The sequence below is a fragment of the Melospiza georgiana genome, chromosome 26, assembly GCF_028018845.1.
Source record: "Melospiza georgiana isolate bMelGeo1 chromosome 26, bMelGeo1.pri, whole genome shotgun sequence".
Taxonomy (NCBI): Eukaryota; Metazoa; Chordata; class Aves; order Passeriformes; family Passerellidae; genus Melospiza; species Melospiza georgiana.
In genome coordinates this window covers 4435832-4448660 of record NC_080455.1, presented here as the reverse complement: position 1 = coordinate 4448660, position 12829 = coordinate 4435832, and positions in this window count along the sequence as shown.

Sequence of the window (12829 nt, the reverse complement as noted above, 5' to 3'; positions counted from 1 at the left end):
TTCCTTTTGTCACTGTAAGAGGGAGGAGGGCATTCACCTGTGACTGGTAAATACACACACACACACACACACACACACACAGAGTTCCAGCAGATTTATGTGGAGTATCAGTATTGAAAACTGGGAAAAAATCAAAATTCTCTGCAGAAGTGAATATTTAGCGTGGTGCTGTAGCTGCTGCTCTGCTCTCTGAGTGCAGTCTTTGCTCTTCAGAGTATCTGGATTCTGAATAAAATTGAACGGAGTCCAATCACAGCTTCTAATCAAACACAAAGAGAAGAAATATTCCAAAGGAGGTTAAAATTTAAGCTCTGAACGCCTTCAGAGTACCCAACAGGAGCAGGATTAATTTAGAGAATACAACAGCCACAGAGGAATCACAAATTCCATTTGGTGAAGCCTTTCCCAGTGAGGGAAATGGAACTTGTCTTGAATTTCCATGGCTCAGCACTGCCAGGCTGGTGCAATTCCAGCCTGCTGCCCTTCATCCCAAGGAGCAAAAATGGGATTTGGAAAAGCTGCACAATTGTGGGGGACACAGAGCTGCTCCAGCACCTCACAGAGCTGCTCCAGCACCTCTGGAAACCCCACCTGCCCCTTCCAGACCCTTCCTTCCTTCAGGATCTGCTCCAAACAGAAAAAGAATGGGAATGGGGTGTTTCTAAAGGGATGGAATAATTTATTTGCACAGCTCAGAGGTGGAATGATGAGGAAATCATGACACAGCCAATTGACCCAAACAAGAATCTGCAAAACCTGTTTATATTTTGAAGGGTCTCCTCTTCTCTTCTCTTCTCTTCTCTTCTCTTCTCTTCTCTTCTCTTCTCTTCTCTTCTCTTCTCTTCTCTTCTCTTCTCTTCTCTTCTCTTCTCTTCTCTTCTCTTCTCTTCTCTTCTCTTCTCTTCTCTTCTCTTCTCTTCTCTTCTCTTCTCTTCTCTTCTCTTCTCTTCTCTTCTCTTCTTCTCTTCTCTTCTCTCTCTTCTCTTCTCTTCTCTTCTCTTCTCTTCTCTTCTCTTCCCTTCCCTTCCCTTCCCTTCCCTTCCCTTCCCTTCCCTTCCCTTCCCTTCCCTTCCCTTCCCTTCCCTTCCCTTCCCTTCCCTTCCCTTCCCTTCCCTTCCCTTCCCTTCCCTTCCCTTCCCTTCCCTTCCCTTCCTTCCCTTCCCTTCCCTTCCCTTCCCTTCCCCACAGATTTAACTCTTAGAATGTTCATAAACACTCCTTAATTTAGACCAGATGAGAGTGTAAATTGCATTTAAACTAAGAAAACCAGCTCAGAAAAGAATGGGTCACAATAATTCAGGTGGTTTAACCCTGTGACATTCCGGTCAGGGTTATTTTGTGAATATGTGAACAGGCTGATGAGAGCAGGTTTTTCCCATCCTCTGAAGAATCCCACCTTGTGGGAATAAATCATTTTTGATTAATTGTTCCTCCACAGAACATTCCCAGCTCCCAGGACAGGAGCCTGGCAGGGCTCAGCCTTGCAGGGACAGACGTCATTCCCTCCAGAGATGTCCTGATCTGATAACTTCTGATACGGACTCCAGTGAGACCCGGCTAAATTTAGCAGTAGGTTTAATCCTCAAAGAGGCCCTGGGTGCCTGCTGGGAAAAGCAAATGTTTCAGTTGCTGTTTCAGCATTTCATGTGGATTGACAGGTTTCCCTTTTCCTGTCGCAGAGCCAAACTCGGTGCCTGCAGCTTTTCCACGGTGGCAGATCAGCTCCACAGATAGGGAAAGCTCCACAGGCCTTGTGTGTTTGTAATTTAAAACAAAAAGAAAAAAAAAAAAAAACAACAAACAAACCCAGGGGATCAATTTACACAGAGCATTAATAATTCCTCACAGTAAATGAAGTAACAAAAAGAGGAGGACAAAGGGAAGAATTTCAGAAAGGGCAAAGCTAGTGCAAGAGCACCAAGCCAGAGCAACCAGTGTTCTTGGTTTCCACTTTTCCTTTTGCTATTATGCCAATATTTACATTATTGCATGCTTTGTCCAAAGAATAAACGAATTATATAATGCAGCAAAGCAGAAAGACCCAGAGGATAAAGGTGGAAGTTACCTTGGCAGCCTCCTGAGCTCTACAGAAGTTTTCCCTTTTATCACTTGCCAGGTGATCAGCTGCCAAATGCCTGCTCCTTCCTGCAGCCTGTTCATGGTGCTTTAAGGGCACAAAAAAAGCATTAAAAATTAGAGCTTGGTGTGTTTCAGCTTTTTCTGGCCCTTAGCTATGATTCTGTGTTTTATGGTTCTTGTGCTGTTCTTTGAAGGGTGTGAAAAACGCCAATCGCTTGTTTTTAAAATTTTAAAAGTTTGATAGTAGTAAAATGGTTAAAAAATAGTAATGCAATTAGAGTAATAACAATTTGGACAATTTGAATTAGGACAATATGAGACAATAAAAACAAAGAGTTACACACAGTCTGGGTACCTTTTTCTGGGCAAAATAAAGACACAGTTCACAGACGATTAACCCTTAAAAGCAATAACCTGTTGCATATTCATACATCTCATACATGATGCATAAATTCCATTCAAACACAGGATTCTGTCTGGTCATCCTCAGCTTCTTCCTCTGAATCCCAACAGCGCCTTCGAGGTGGGAAGAAGTTTGTTTCTTCTGATAAGAGGGCAATAAATTCTTTTTCTCTGAAAGACTTAGTGTCCTGTGGCTGCTATCTCGCTGGAAGTCCTTTCCTTTAAACAAAGCATCTTACACAGCACAGTTTCTATTTTAACAATTTTTATAACCTAAAACTATATTTAACACAGTACTCAAGTGAATTAATACAGCACTACTTTCTAACACAACACATATAATATTCATTTGAATATTTGCGAAAAGCCAATCATAAAATACATGCATTTTTCACAGAGGGTGTAAATGGTCCCTGTGAGGATGCTAAGGAAGGTAAATCTGGGATAAAATGGCATTTCCTATGGCCTTAAATTTTAATTCTTTGTCCAAATAACGAGAAATCAGAATATACATCTATACAAGAGTTCCCAGAAAGGTCTCAAGGGGAGTTTGGATTTAGTGTGAGCTGCTTCCACCCAGGAATGTTGCCCGATTGATAAGTGACACAAAACTCGGATAAGTTTTGTGGGTGTTTTATTAAGGGCCCGGGGAGCCGGTGGATTAATGTCCCAAGTCCGAGCCCCCAATTTCACGTATGGGTGCTTCCCTTTTTATACATGCGATTCACAACAAGGTCTCCAAGAAACAGTTCCCCTTGCCTAGCCACAGACCCCTTGTGATACATTCCTTAGTCCACAAAAAAATCATTAATCTTCTGCTTATCTTATTCTAAGAGCATTGTATGCTGCCTCCAGACAGGTTAGCATTCTTACTTTCCTACACTAGTTTAAATATTTATTAAATCCCTAAGACTACCTGCTAGGTTACACACAAAACCCAACACGCACTTTCAACGGCTGCAAAACTGCTTTTAACAAACCAATTCACGCACAACTCGTAACTAAACTATAATTAAACATTTTGCTAAATTTCATTTCTTTTCCAACAGGAAAACAGGACACAGACAAGGCAAACGACTCAGAGCAGAGAAATCCCACTGCTGATACCAAACGCTCTGTACAGTGTGTTGATATTTTCCTCTTTAGGATGCTCTCAGCATTGCCCCCAAGGCATCTGGTTCACCCTGCGGTGCCCAACAAGGAAACGCCAATTGAAGGGGCTGGAATTTCATCAGACACCACCACACCCACAAAATCACCTCCCAGCCGAGGATTCCATCCTGCTCCGAAAGCATCAGGCTGTGAAGGAGCTGATGGGGGCTGGAGGCACCGGGAGCGAGCAGAGAACGAGAAATCTCCCCTCCATCCTGCCCACGCTGCCGTCCCGAGTCACAGCTGCTCCTCACTTCACCTCTGCGGTGACATCTGCCACAAAAAGATGTTGATGGTGCGAAGATCAACACTCAGGAGCACCTCGGAGTCTGGGCTGTCTTTCACACTTGCGCATTTGCATCTTTCACGCGTTACCCTTAGCAAAAAAAAAAAAAAAAAAAAAAAAAAAAGCCGTTTATATTTCCTTATCTGCTTCCTTTGCTTGCCAAAAGCGAATCTGGGAGGGATTTTTTTTTATTTTTTATTTTATTTAAGGAGCTTGTGAATGTCAGGGAGGATCGGTGTGAGACAGAGATTCCATCTTAGCCTTAGGGTACAGGTAGGCTATAGCCCTGGAATGCAGGAAAACAGGTCCGAGATGTTCGGAGGCTTCAACATTTTTATAGCCCGAGGAAATCCAGAATGTGCCCGGAAAAGATTTCCTCGTCTGATTTTGCTCGGTTTTGATTTGCAAATTACAGCGAGCTCCCCCAAAACTCAGCATTCCAAACTGCTGCTGCCCCGTGATCCCAGCTGTGAAAACTGTGCATTTGATGATTGGCTTTTGGCAAAAATTCAATTAATATTATATGTGTTGTGTTAGAAAGTGATGCTGTATTAACTCTCTTAAGTAGTGTGGTAAATAGAGTTAAAAGTGATAAAAAATGTTAAAATAGAAACGATGCTATGTAAGATACTTCTTTTTTTAAAGAAAGGACTCGCACTGAGATAGCAGCCACAGGACACCTGAATCTTTCAGAGAAAGGGAATTTATTGCCCCATTATCAGGAGAAACAAACTTCTTCCCACCTTGCTCAGCCATGAAGATGCCATTAAGATTATGAGGAAGAATTGAAGATGACCAGACAGAATCCTGTGTTTGAATGGAATTTATGTATCATGTATGAGATGTATGAATATGCAACAGGTTACTGCTTTTTGAAGTTAATCCTCTGTTAATGCGTGTCCTTTTTCAGGCTTATTTTGCCCAGAAAGAGGTGCCCAGACTGTCCCTAAGTCTTTGTTTCTATTGTCTCATATTGTCCTAATTCAAATTGTCAAAATTATTATTACTCTAATTGTATTACTATTTTTATAACCATTTTATTACTATTAAACTTTTAAAATTTTAAAAACAAGTGATTGGTGCATTTTTCACACCAGCCCTGGTGCTCCTCAGAGGAATCACAAGTTCCTGGCAGCTGCAGCATCCCTCAGGAAAGGGAATTTTCTTCTCTCCTTCTGATTTCTGTCTTGCTGGGCTCTTTGCTAGTGATTACATTTTTATTCTCTACATTTTCCCAATGGAGCTGGCAGCTCTTGGCATTCCCAAAAAAAAGCTCTGCAGGCTTGGGGACCTCTGTGCCACTGATTTTCTTTGTGTGTGTGACAAGAATTGGTGAAAATGGCAGGGGGATGCAGCAGGAGAAGCAGGGAAAGCATCCCAGGTTTTGATGCCTTGAAATGCAGCCTAAAAATCCATTTTCAGAGTGCTAGTGTTGGCTTAAATTAGATTTAGAATAATGTAGGCTAAACCCCAATGTAGGCTCTGTGCTGTCTGTAAGGCTCCCTGCCCGTTTGATTTATGACAGATTAAGATGTTGGTTAATCTCCTCTTATTTGGGTAGATGACTGTGGAGATTAATCAAGTATTGTCTGCAAAAGGAGCCCATAAATGCAGATTACTAATTTTTCATTAATTATTCCTCTGTATGCCAGAGGGATCCAGCCAGGGATAGACAGCAGCCCCTGAATCTCATTTCATGGGAGAACCAGGAAAAGCACAGCAGCTGATATTGGTTGTCTCTCACATGCTCAGTTCAGTTGCCCGAAAGAGGCAAAAATCCACAGAAATTATAGATTATTTTTTGGTTTTGGGATTTTGTTATGTTAGGAAAATGAATCCACAAACAGCAGAGGTTTATGTCCAAAAAGGAGACAGAGGAGTCCTTTGACTTTATTCAAATAAAGGGAGAGGCCATGGGGCACTCCAATGGGATCTCTCAGATTTTTGGAGGATGCAGCCTCCTTTTTATCCCAATTTCCTTATCTCTTTCCCCATTTCTGAGGTACTGGAGAAGTTCAGACTTCCTGATACTCTTGATACCAAAGATTTCCCTCTAATCTATAACCCTCCCTTTCAATTTTTAATTCTTACAGAATTTAGGGGTTTTGCTTCTCCATTGTTTCTTTCATCTTTCAATGTCTAATTTAATTTCATCAGCAAACCTAAAGTTTATTTGTAAAAGCAAATATCTCTTTTTCCATTCATCAATCAGTGGAATCCTTCCCATTGTTTTTTTTATCTCCCAGTGCTGGTTTTATCTACCAGCAGGCCCACAGCTTGTTTGGAAAGACAAATCTGCAATTCCTCTCAATCAGAAGGTCCCTTTTTATCCAGTTTTTTTTTTGTCCTTTTTGTGAATAATGCGTATTTTATGATTGACTTTTTGCAAATATTAAAATGAATATTATATGTTAGAAAGTGATGTTGTATTAATTCTCTTAAGTAGTGTGGTAAATATAGTTTTGGGTTATAACAAAATGTTAAAATAGAAACGATGTTATGTAAGATACTTTATTAAAGAAAGGAATTGCAGCGAGATAGCAGCCACAGGACACCTGAATCTTTCAGAGAAAGAGAATTTATTGCCCCATTATCAGGAGAAACGAACTTCTTCCCACCTTGCTCACCCATGAAGATTCAGAGGAAGAAATTGACGCTGCCCAGACAGAATCCTGTGTTTGAATGGAATTTATGCATAATGTATGAGCTGTATGAATATGCAACAGGCTGTTGTTTTTAAGGGTTAATCCTCTGTTAACTGTGTCCTTTTTCGGGCTTATTTTGCCCAGAAAGAGGTACCCAGACTGTCCATAACTCTTTGTTCTTATTGTCTCATATTATCCTAATCCAAATTGTCCACATTATTATTACTCTAATTAAATTGCTATTTTTATAACCATCTTATTATCATTAAACTTTAAAAATTAAAAAAATAAATGATTGGCGTTTTTTTTTTTTCATTTTGCATCCTTCATTTGCATTAAGGTCTAAGGCTCCTGATTGGCCCATTACTGTTCTGTCCGGGGTGGTGCACTTTAATTAGGTCTGTTATGGTACACTGAATTCCTTATTTTTCATTACTACTCTTTCCCAAAATCCTGGACAACACAAGCTGCACTCCCATCCAGCCCTGGAACAGCAAGAAGTGTTTGTGCAGAACTTCTCCTCTTGGACAATGCCCAAACATTTCCCACTTCCTCTGCCCACTGGGACGCAGTTGCCAGACTGAGCTCCTAAAGTGGCAACTGGCAGTGGGCAGCAGTGACTCAGATTTTCGGGAATTACAAAACTCAGCTTCTCCCCGGTGGAAATCATTCCCTCAGACTCCATTTTAAATAAGAAAGGCTCTGAGTTGCATAAAAATGCCTCCCAAGGAGGTGTTCACAGGGGTCTTAGGATGAGGGAAGAGACAAGGATCTGACTCCATGTTTCAGAAGGCTTGATTTATAATTTTATTATATATAAATATAATATATTATATATAATATATCATTATGCATATTACATATCATATATTACATATTACATCTGTATTATATATTATATATTACATAGTATATATTATGTATTATATATTATATATAATAATATATATTATATTATTATATATAATACATTGTATATATTTTATATTTTATTTAATTATATATTATTTATTATGTCACATATATTTATTATATATTATATTATGCAATACATAATATAATATGTAATATGTAATATGTAATATGTAATATATAATATATAATATATAATATATAATATATAATATATAATATATAATATATAATATATAATATATAATATATATAATATATGATATATGATATAGGATATAGGATATATTAAATATTATATAAAATTTTAAATTATATAAAAATATTTTCTATATTATGATATATATTATATTAAAAGTTATATTAAATTTACTCTTTTATTATATTTATTAGATTAAAAATTAAATATATGAATATTTAGTATATTCTTCTATACTAAAAGAATAGAAGAAAAGATTTCATCAGAAGGCTGGCTAAGCTAAGAATAGAAAAAGGAAGAATGAATAACAAAAGCTTCTGGCTGGGACAGAGAGTCCAAGCCAGCTGACTGTGATTGGCCATTAATTAGTAACAACCACATGAGCCAATCACAGATGCACCTGTTGCATTTCACAGCAGCAGATAATCAATGTTTACATTTTGTTCCTGAGGTCTCTCAGCTTCTCAGGAGGAAAAATGATTTTTCATAAAATGTGTCAGTGACAGGAAGCCCAGCAGGGTCTCCTGCAGGGAGGTGAAGCTGCTCTTTGGGCAGGGAGGGCTCAGCCCAGTTTTTGCAGTTTCTCTTTGCAGAGTAGTTGGAGCTGCAGCCTCTGGGAGGAATCCATGAGAACTGCAGAGGGGCTGAAATTTAAGGTTGAACTCGGTGATTTTGGAGATCTTTTCCAACCTTAATGATTCTATGATTGGTCGCCGTGTAAGGACACAGCGTTGGGTTTCAACAACACCTTTCAAGGTGTGTTGGACCTCAGCCATTTTCGGGATGAAGGATGTAACATGTGATCGGATTTTCACTAAAAGACAATAACCTAAACCCACTCCCTCTCACTGCAAGGTTTGGAATTCCTGTGGGCTGGAGTGTAAAGCGACACAAGAATTTCCTTTAACTCCTGCAGTGTTGCTGAGAGCTGGTGAATTATTCCAGGGCTTTGTGCTGAGCCTGGTCCCTGTGGGACAGCAGGACAGACACAATTCCCACCCCAGGGAGCTCTTTCCTCTCTGGCTGGCACAGGCCCCACCAGGGATCACTTTGCACTCAGCCCAGTCCCAAAGAAAGCTGAGACAGAGCCATTCCCCTTCCTAATTTTAGCACTCCCTCTTGTACCACTTTATCACATGATTCTGTATGACCATGAACGTTTACATAATTCTGGGGAGAAATTATACCAGCTCTGAAGTAATTTTAATCTCATATGACAAAACACACCTTTATATTTGTTGTATAAAAATATTATTTATTTATATTCCATTTATTTGGGAAATTCCCTTTATTTATACTTAAAAATACAGATTTACTTATTTTCCCTTTATTTAGGAAATTACCCTTAATTATATAAAAACACAGATTTATTTATATTCCCTTTATTTGGGAAATTCCTTTTATTTATAAAAATATTACAGATTTATTTATATTCCCTTCATTTGGGAATTCCCCTTTATTTGTATAAAAAATACAGATTTATTTATATTCCCTTTATTTAGGAGATTCCCTTTATTTATATAAAATATATTTATATAGTTATATTGACATTTATTTATATATATATTCCCTTTATTTATATATATTATAAATATTTATATTTACAATATTTAAATATATATAACAATAAATAATACTATATTTATTATATTCATATTAAAATACAAATTTATTTATATTCCCTTTATTTGGGAAATTCCCCTTATTTATATTAAAAATATAGATCTGTTTATATTCCCTTTATTTAAGGGATCCCCTTTATTTATATAAAAATATATTCATAGTTATATTTATATTTACATTTATTTTATATATATTCCCTTTATTTATATACTATAATATATTCTGTATTATATTTCTAGATATCGATATAATATTTCTATCATATATTTCTATATTACAATATATTCTATATTATATTTCTATATTATTCTATATTCTATATAGAATATATAGTAATATATGAATGTCATATATTTATATATTATTATATATTATATATATTTTAATTTTGCATGTATGAAAAGCATCCATGAACATAATCTTGTGTATCAGTGAACAGGCTGCTGGGTGAGGGCTCTCATGCATGAATATGCTCAATTTATTTCTATTTGCTTTGTCTTCTTAATTTATCTGAATTTTCCCCAGCTGGCTGTTTGATTTAATTCAGTGAATGCATCACTTAAAAGGTGTCACACAGATTTTTCTGGAAAAGTGGGAATCTCTCTTGTAAAAGGCACAGCAGGGGAAGCAGTGGAGGAATTTCAGCCTCCACTGTGTATGAAAAGCTTCCTTGGGAGCAGAGTTGCCTTTTATTAGGGCTGTTTCTCACTGCTGAGCTGGCCAGCAGCAGTGTGGGGGTTTGAAATCAGCTGCAGGCTTTGCTGCAGCAAGGTGTAAGAAATGTGGTTTTCTGGATCAATGCTGTTGTGCTGTGTTCTGTAGCCAAGCAATCCAAAATGGCTCAATCCAGAGTTTTCATGTTCTTTTTTTAATCATAGAATCCCGGATTGGTTTGGGTTGGGAGGGACCTTAAAACTCATCCAAGGTGTGGGAATCCAGGACATCCCCTGGCTGTCCTGAACTGCCAATGCCCTGCCAGGGGGCTCAGAGACCCTGGCACAGAGCCCAAAACACCTGTGGGTTTGATTGTTACCAACCTTGAAGATCAGCAAGCCACAACAATTTAAGTAGAATAATAGTGAAGTTATCACAGGGTGGAAAAGTAGATTTTAGGGTTTTTGGTATGGGGGTTCAGGGGAGGGTATGGGGGTTCCAGGGAGGGAACTGGGCATGTCCAGCCTTTCTCCTTCTTCTTCTTGGCCTCCATCTTCTGCTGTGATGGTGGCACAAGTTGGGAATGGTAAATATCAATAATGGCCAGAGCAACGAGCTCCAGTGGTGTCAGAATTCAGGACATCTCTCTGGCTGTCCTGGATGGCCAAGATCCCTGCCAGGGGGCTCAGAGACCCTGGCACAGAGCCCAAACCACCTGTGGGTTTGATTATGACCCATGGAGGAAATTACCAACCTTATAGGAAGATCTGCAAGCCACAACAGTTTAAGCAGAATATTAGTGAAGTTATCACGGGGTGAAAAAGTAGATTTTGGGGTTTTTGGTATGGGGGTTCAGGGGGCAAGATGGAGGAATCTGGGCATGTCCAGCCTTTCTCCTTCTTCTTCTTCTTGGCCTCCATCTTCTGCTGTGATGTTGGCACTTTTAGATTGGTTTAGAGTAGAAGCTCACTGTCTAACATAGGTGATAGGTATTGGGAAGGAGTTGTAAACATTGTACAGGTAGTTTTTAGTTGTGGTTTTGTGAGGGTCCCCAGGATGAGGTGAGAGATGAGAATTGACTCCAAGTTCTCAGAAGGCTGATTATTCTATTCTATTCTATTCTATTCTATTCTATTCTATTCTATTCTATTCTATTCTATTCTATTCTATTCTATTCTATTCTATTCTATTCTATTCTATTCTATTCTATTCTATTCTATTCTATTCTATTCTATTCTTTTCCATTCCATTCCATTCCATTCCATTCCTAGACTAAAGAAAGAGAAAGGAGACATCAGAAGGCTTAAACAAGAATGAATAATAAAAACTCGTGACTGACCAGAGTCCCAGCACAGCTGGACTGGGATTGGCCATTAATTAAAAACAATTCACATGCTGGGTAAACAATTTTTCAAATCCCGTTCCAGAGGAGCAAAACATGGAGAAGCTGAGGCTTCTCATTTTGCCAAGAGAGGAAATCCTGGTGAAGGGACTTTCATAAAATATCATGGTGACACTCATGGATTTTCCATCTCCTCAGAAGTCAAATACTGCTGTACCAATTTTCTAGAACCTTTGAATAAAATGTATTTGTATGATTGAGTTGTCTGGATTTCAAGGCTGAGGTGTCTTGATTGAGGTGGTTCATCACCTTCAAACACCTGGACATGAGGGTTATAGAATCTTTTCATTTCTCTATTCAACTGGAAAAAAATGCCATGTATAAATTGCACTGGATATACTTCAGGGGTAATTTAATCCTAATTAGACTAATTTGCACAAAATGTCTACCATAAAAGAGGCTATTAAAACATGAGGGATCATTCTGTGGCAGTGTAAAGGCTTGAAATGTTGCAGCTGCAGTCATGAGGTTCCTCGTCCTGAAAGACCAAGCTGTTTAGTGGGTCGTCCATGGTCCAAAACCCCCAGGTTTTTCACAGGAAAAATCCTTAGCAAGAGATTTTTAATATTTCAGTTTCTTGCAGAGTTCTGGCAATCAGAGTTGCATGTCCTTGTTCACATTGGAATGGGATTATCTTTAAGGTCTCTTCCAACCCGAGCCATTCTGTGATTCCCTGATGTTCAGACTCATTTAAATATCCAACTTAATTTTCCCCATATCCCTGTGTTTTACATTAGTGGTGACTCCACACTGCTGAGGTTTGCTCAGTAACCAGGGAAAAACCACAAATCCCCCTCGCAGAGAAGCAGAAATGGAAATGCCATAGCAACCAGCAGGGACAGAGCAGGGTGGCACTGCAGGCTGGCACCAGCTCCCTGCTTCTGTCTGCAACCCTCTGCTCACTCCTAAACCCTGAGAGCTCCCCAGCCCTGCTCAGTGCACTTTGGTGACAGCCATGAAGAGAAATCTTCATGATTTCTCATCATCTTCATGATTTCTCATGAAATAATCTTCATGATTTCTCATTTTCTTCATGATCTCTCTCCAGCTCATTTCACTTTGCACACCACAGAAATGCAGCTCTGGCTGCTTTCATGGGCTCACCAGAGCCAGGTCCTAAAAGGTTTTTTCTGTCTCTGCCCTCTCAGGGATGAGGATAATCCACACAGAAATGTTGGCCAGGCTTCTTGCCTCGGTGCTTTCCTAGCTGGAGCTCTTGGGGCAGCTGCTGCAGGGTCTGTCCCTACCCCGTGCTGATCCCATTCTGGATTTCTCAGGGTTGTGTGTAGGATCCCACTTATCCTCAAAGGCAGGATCATTCCTGGGGCAGATACAGCCTAAAAATATTTCTAATTATCCACCTGTTATGAATGGTGGATAATTAACCCCATAAACACAATAAACAGGAAGGAAGAATTTTTTGTGTTGTTCTGAGGAAGAACAGACAATCCTGTGCCCCTCATCCACAGGAAGGT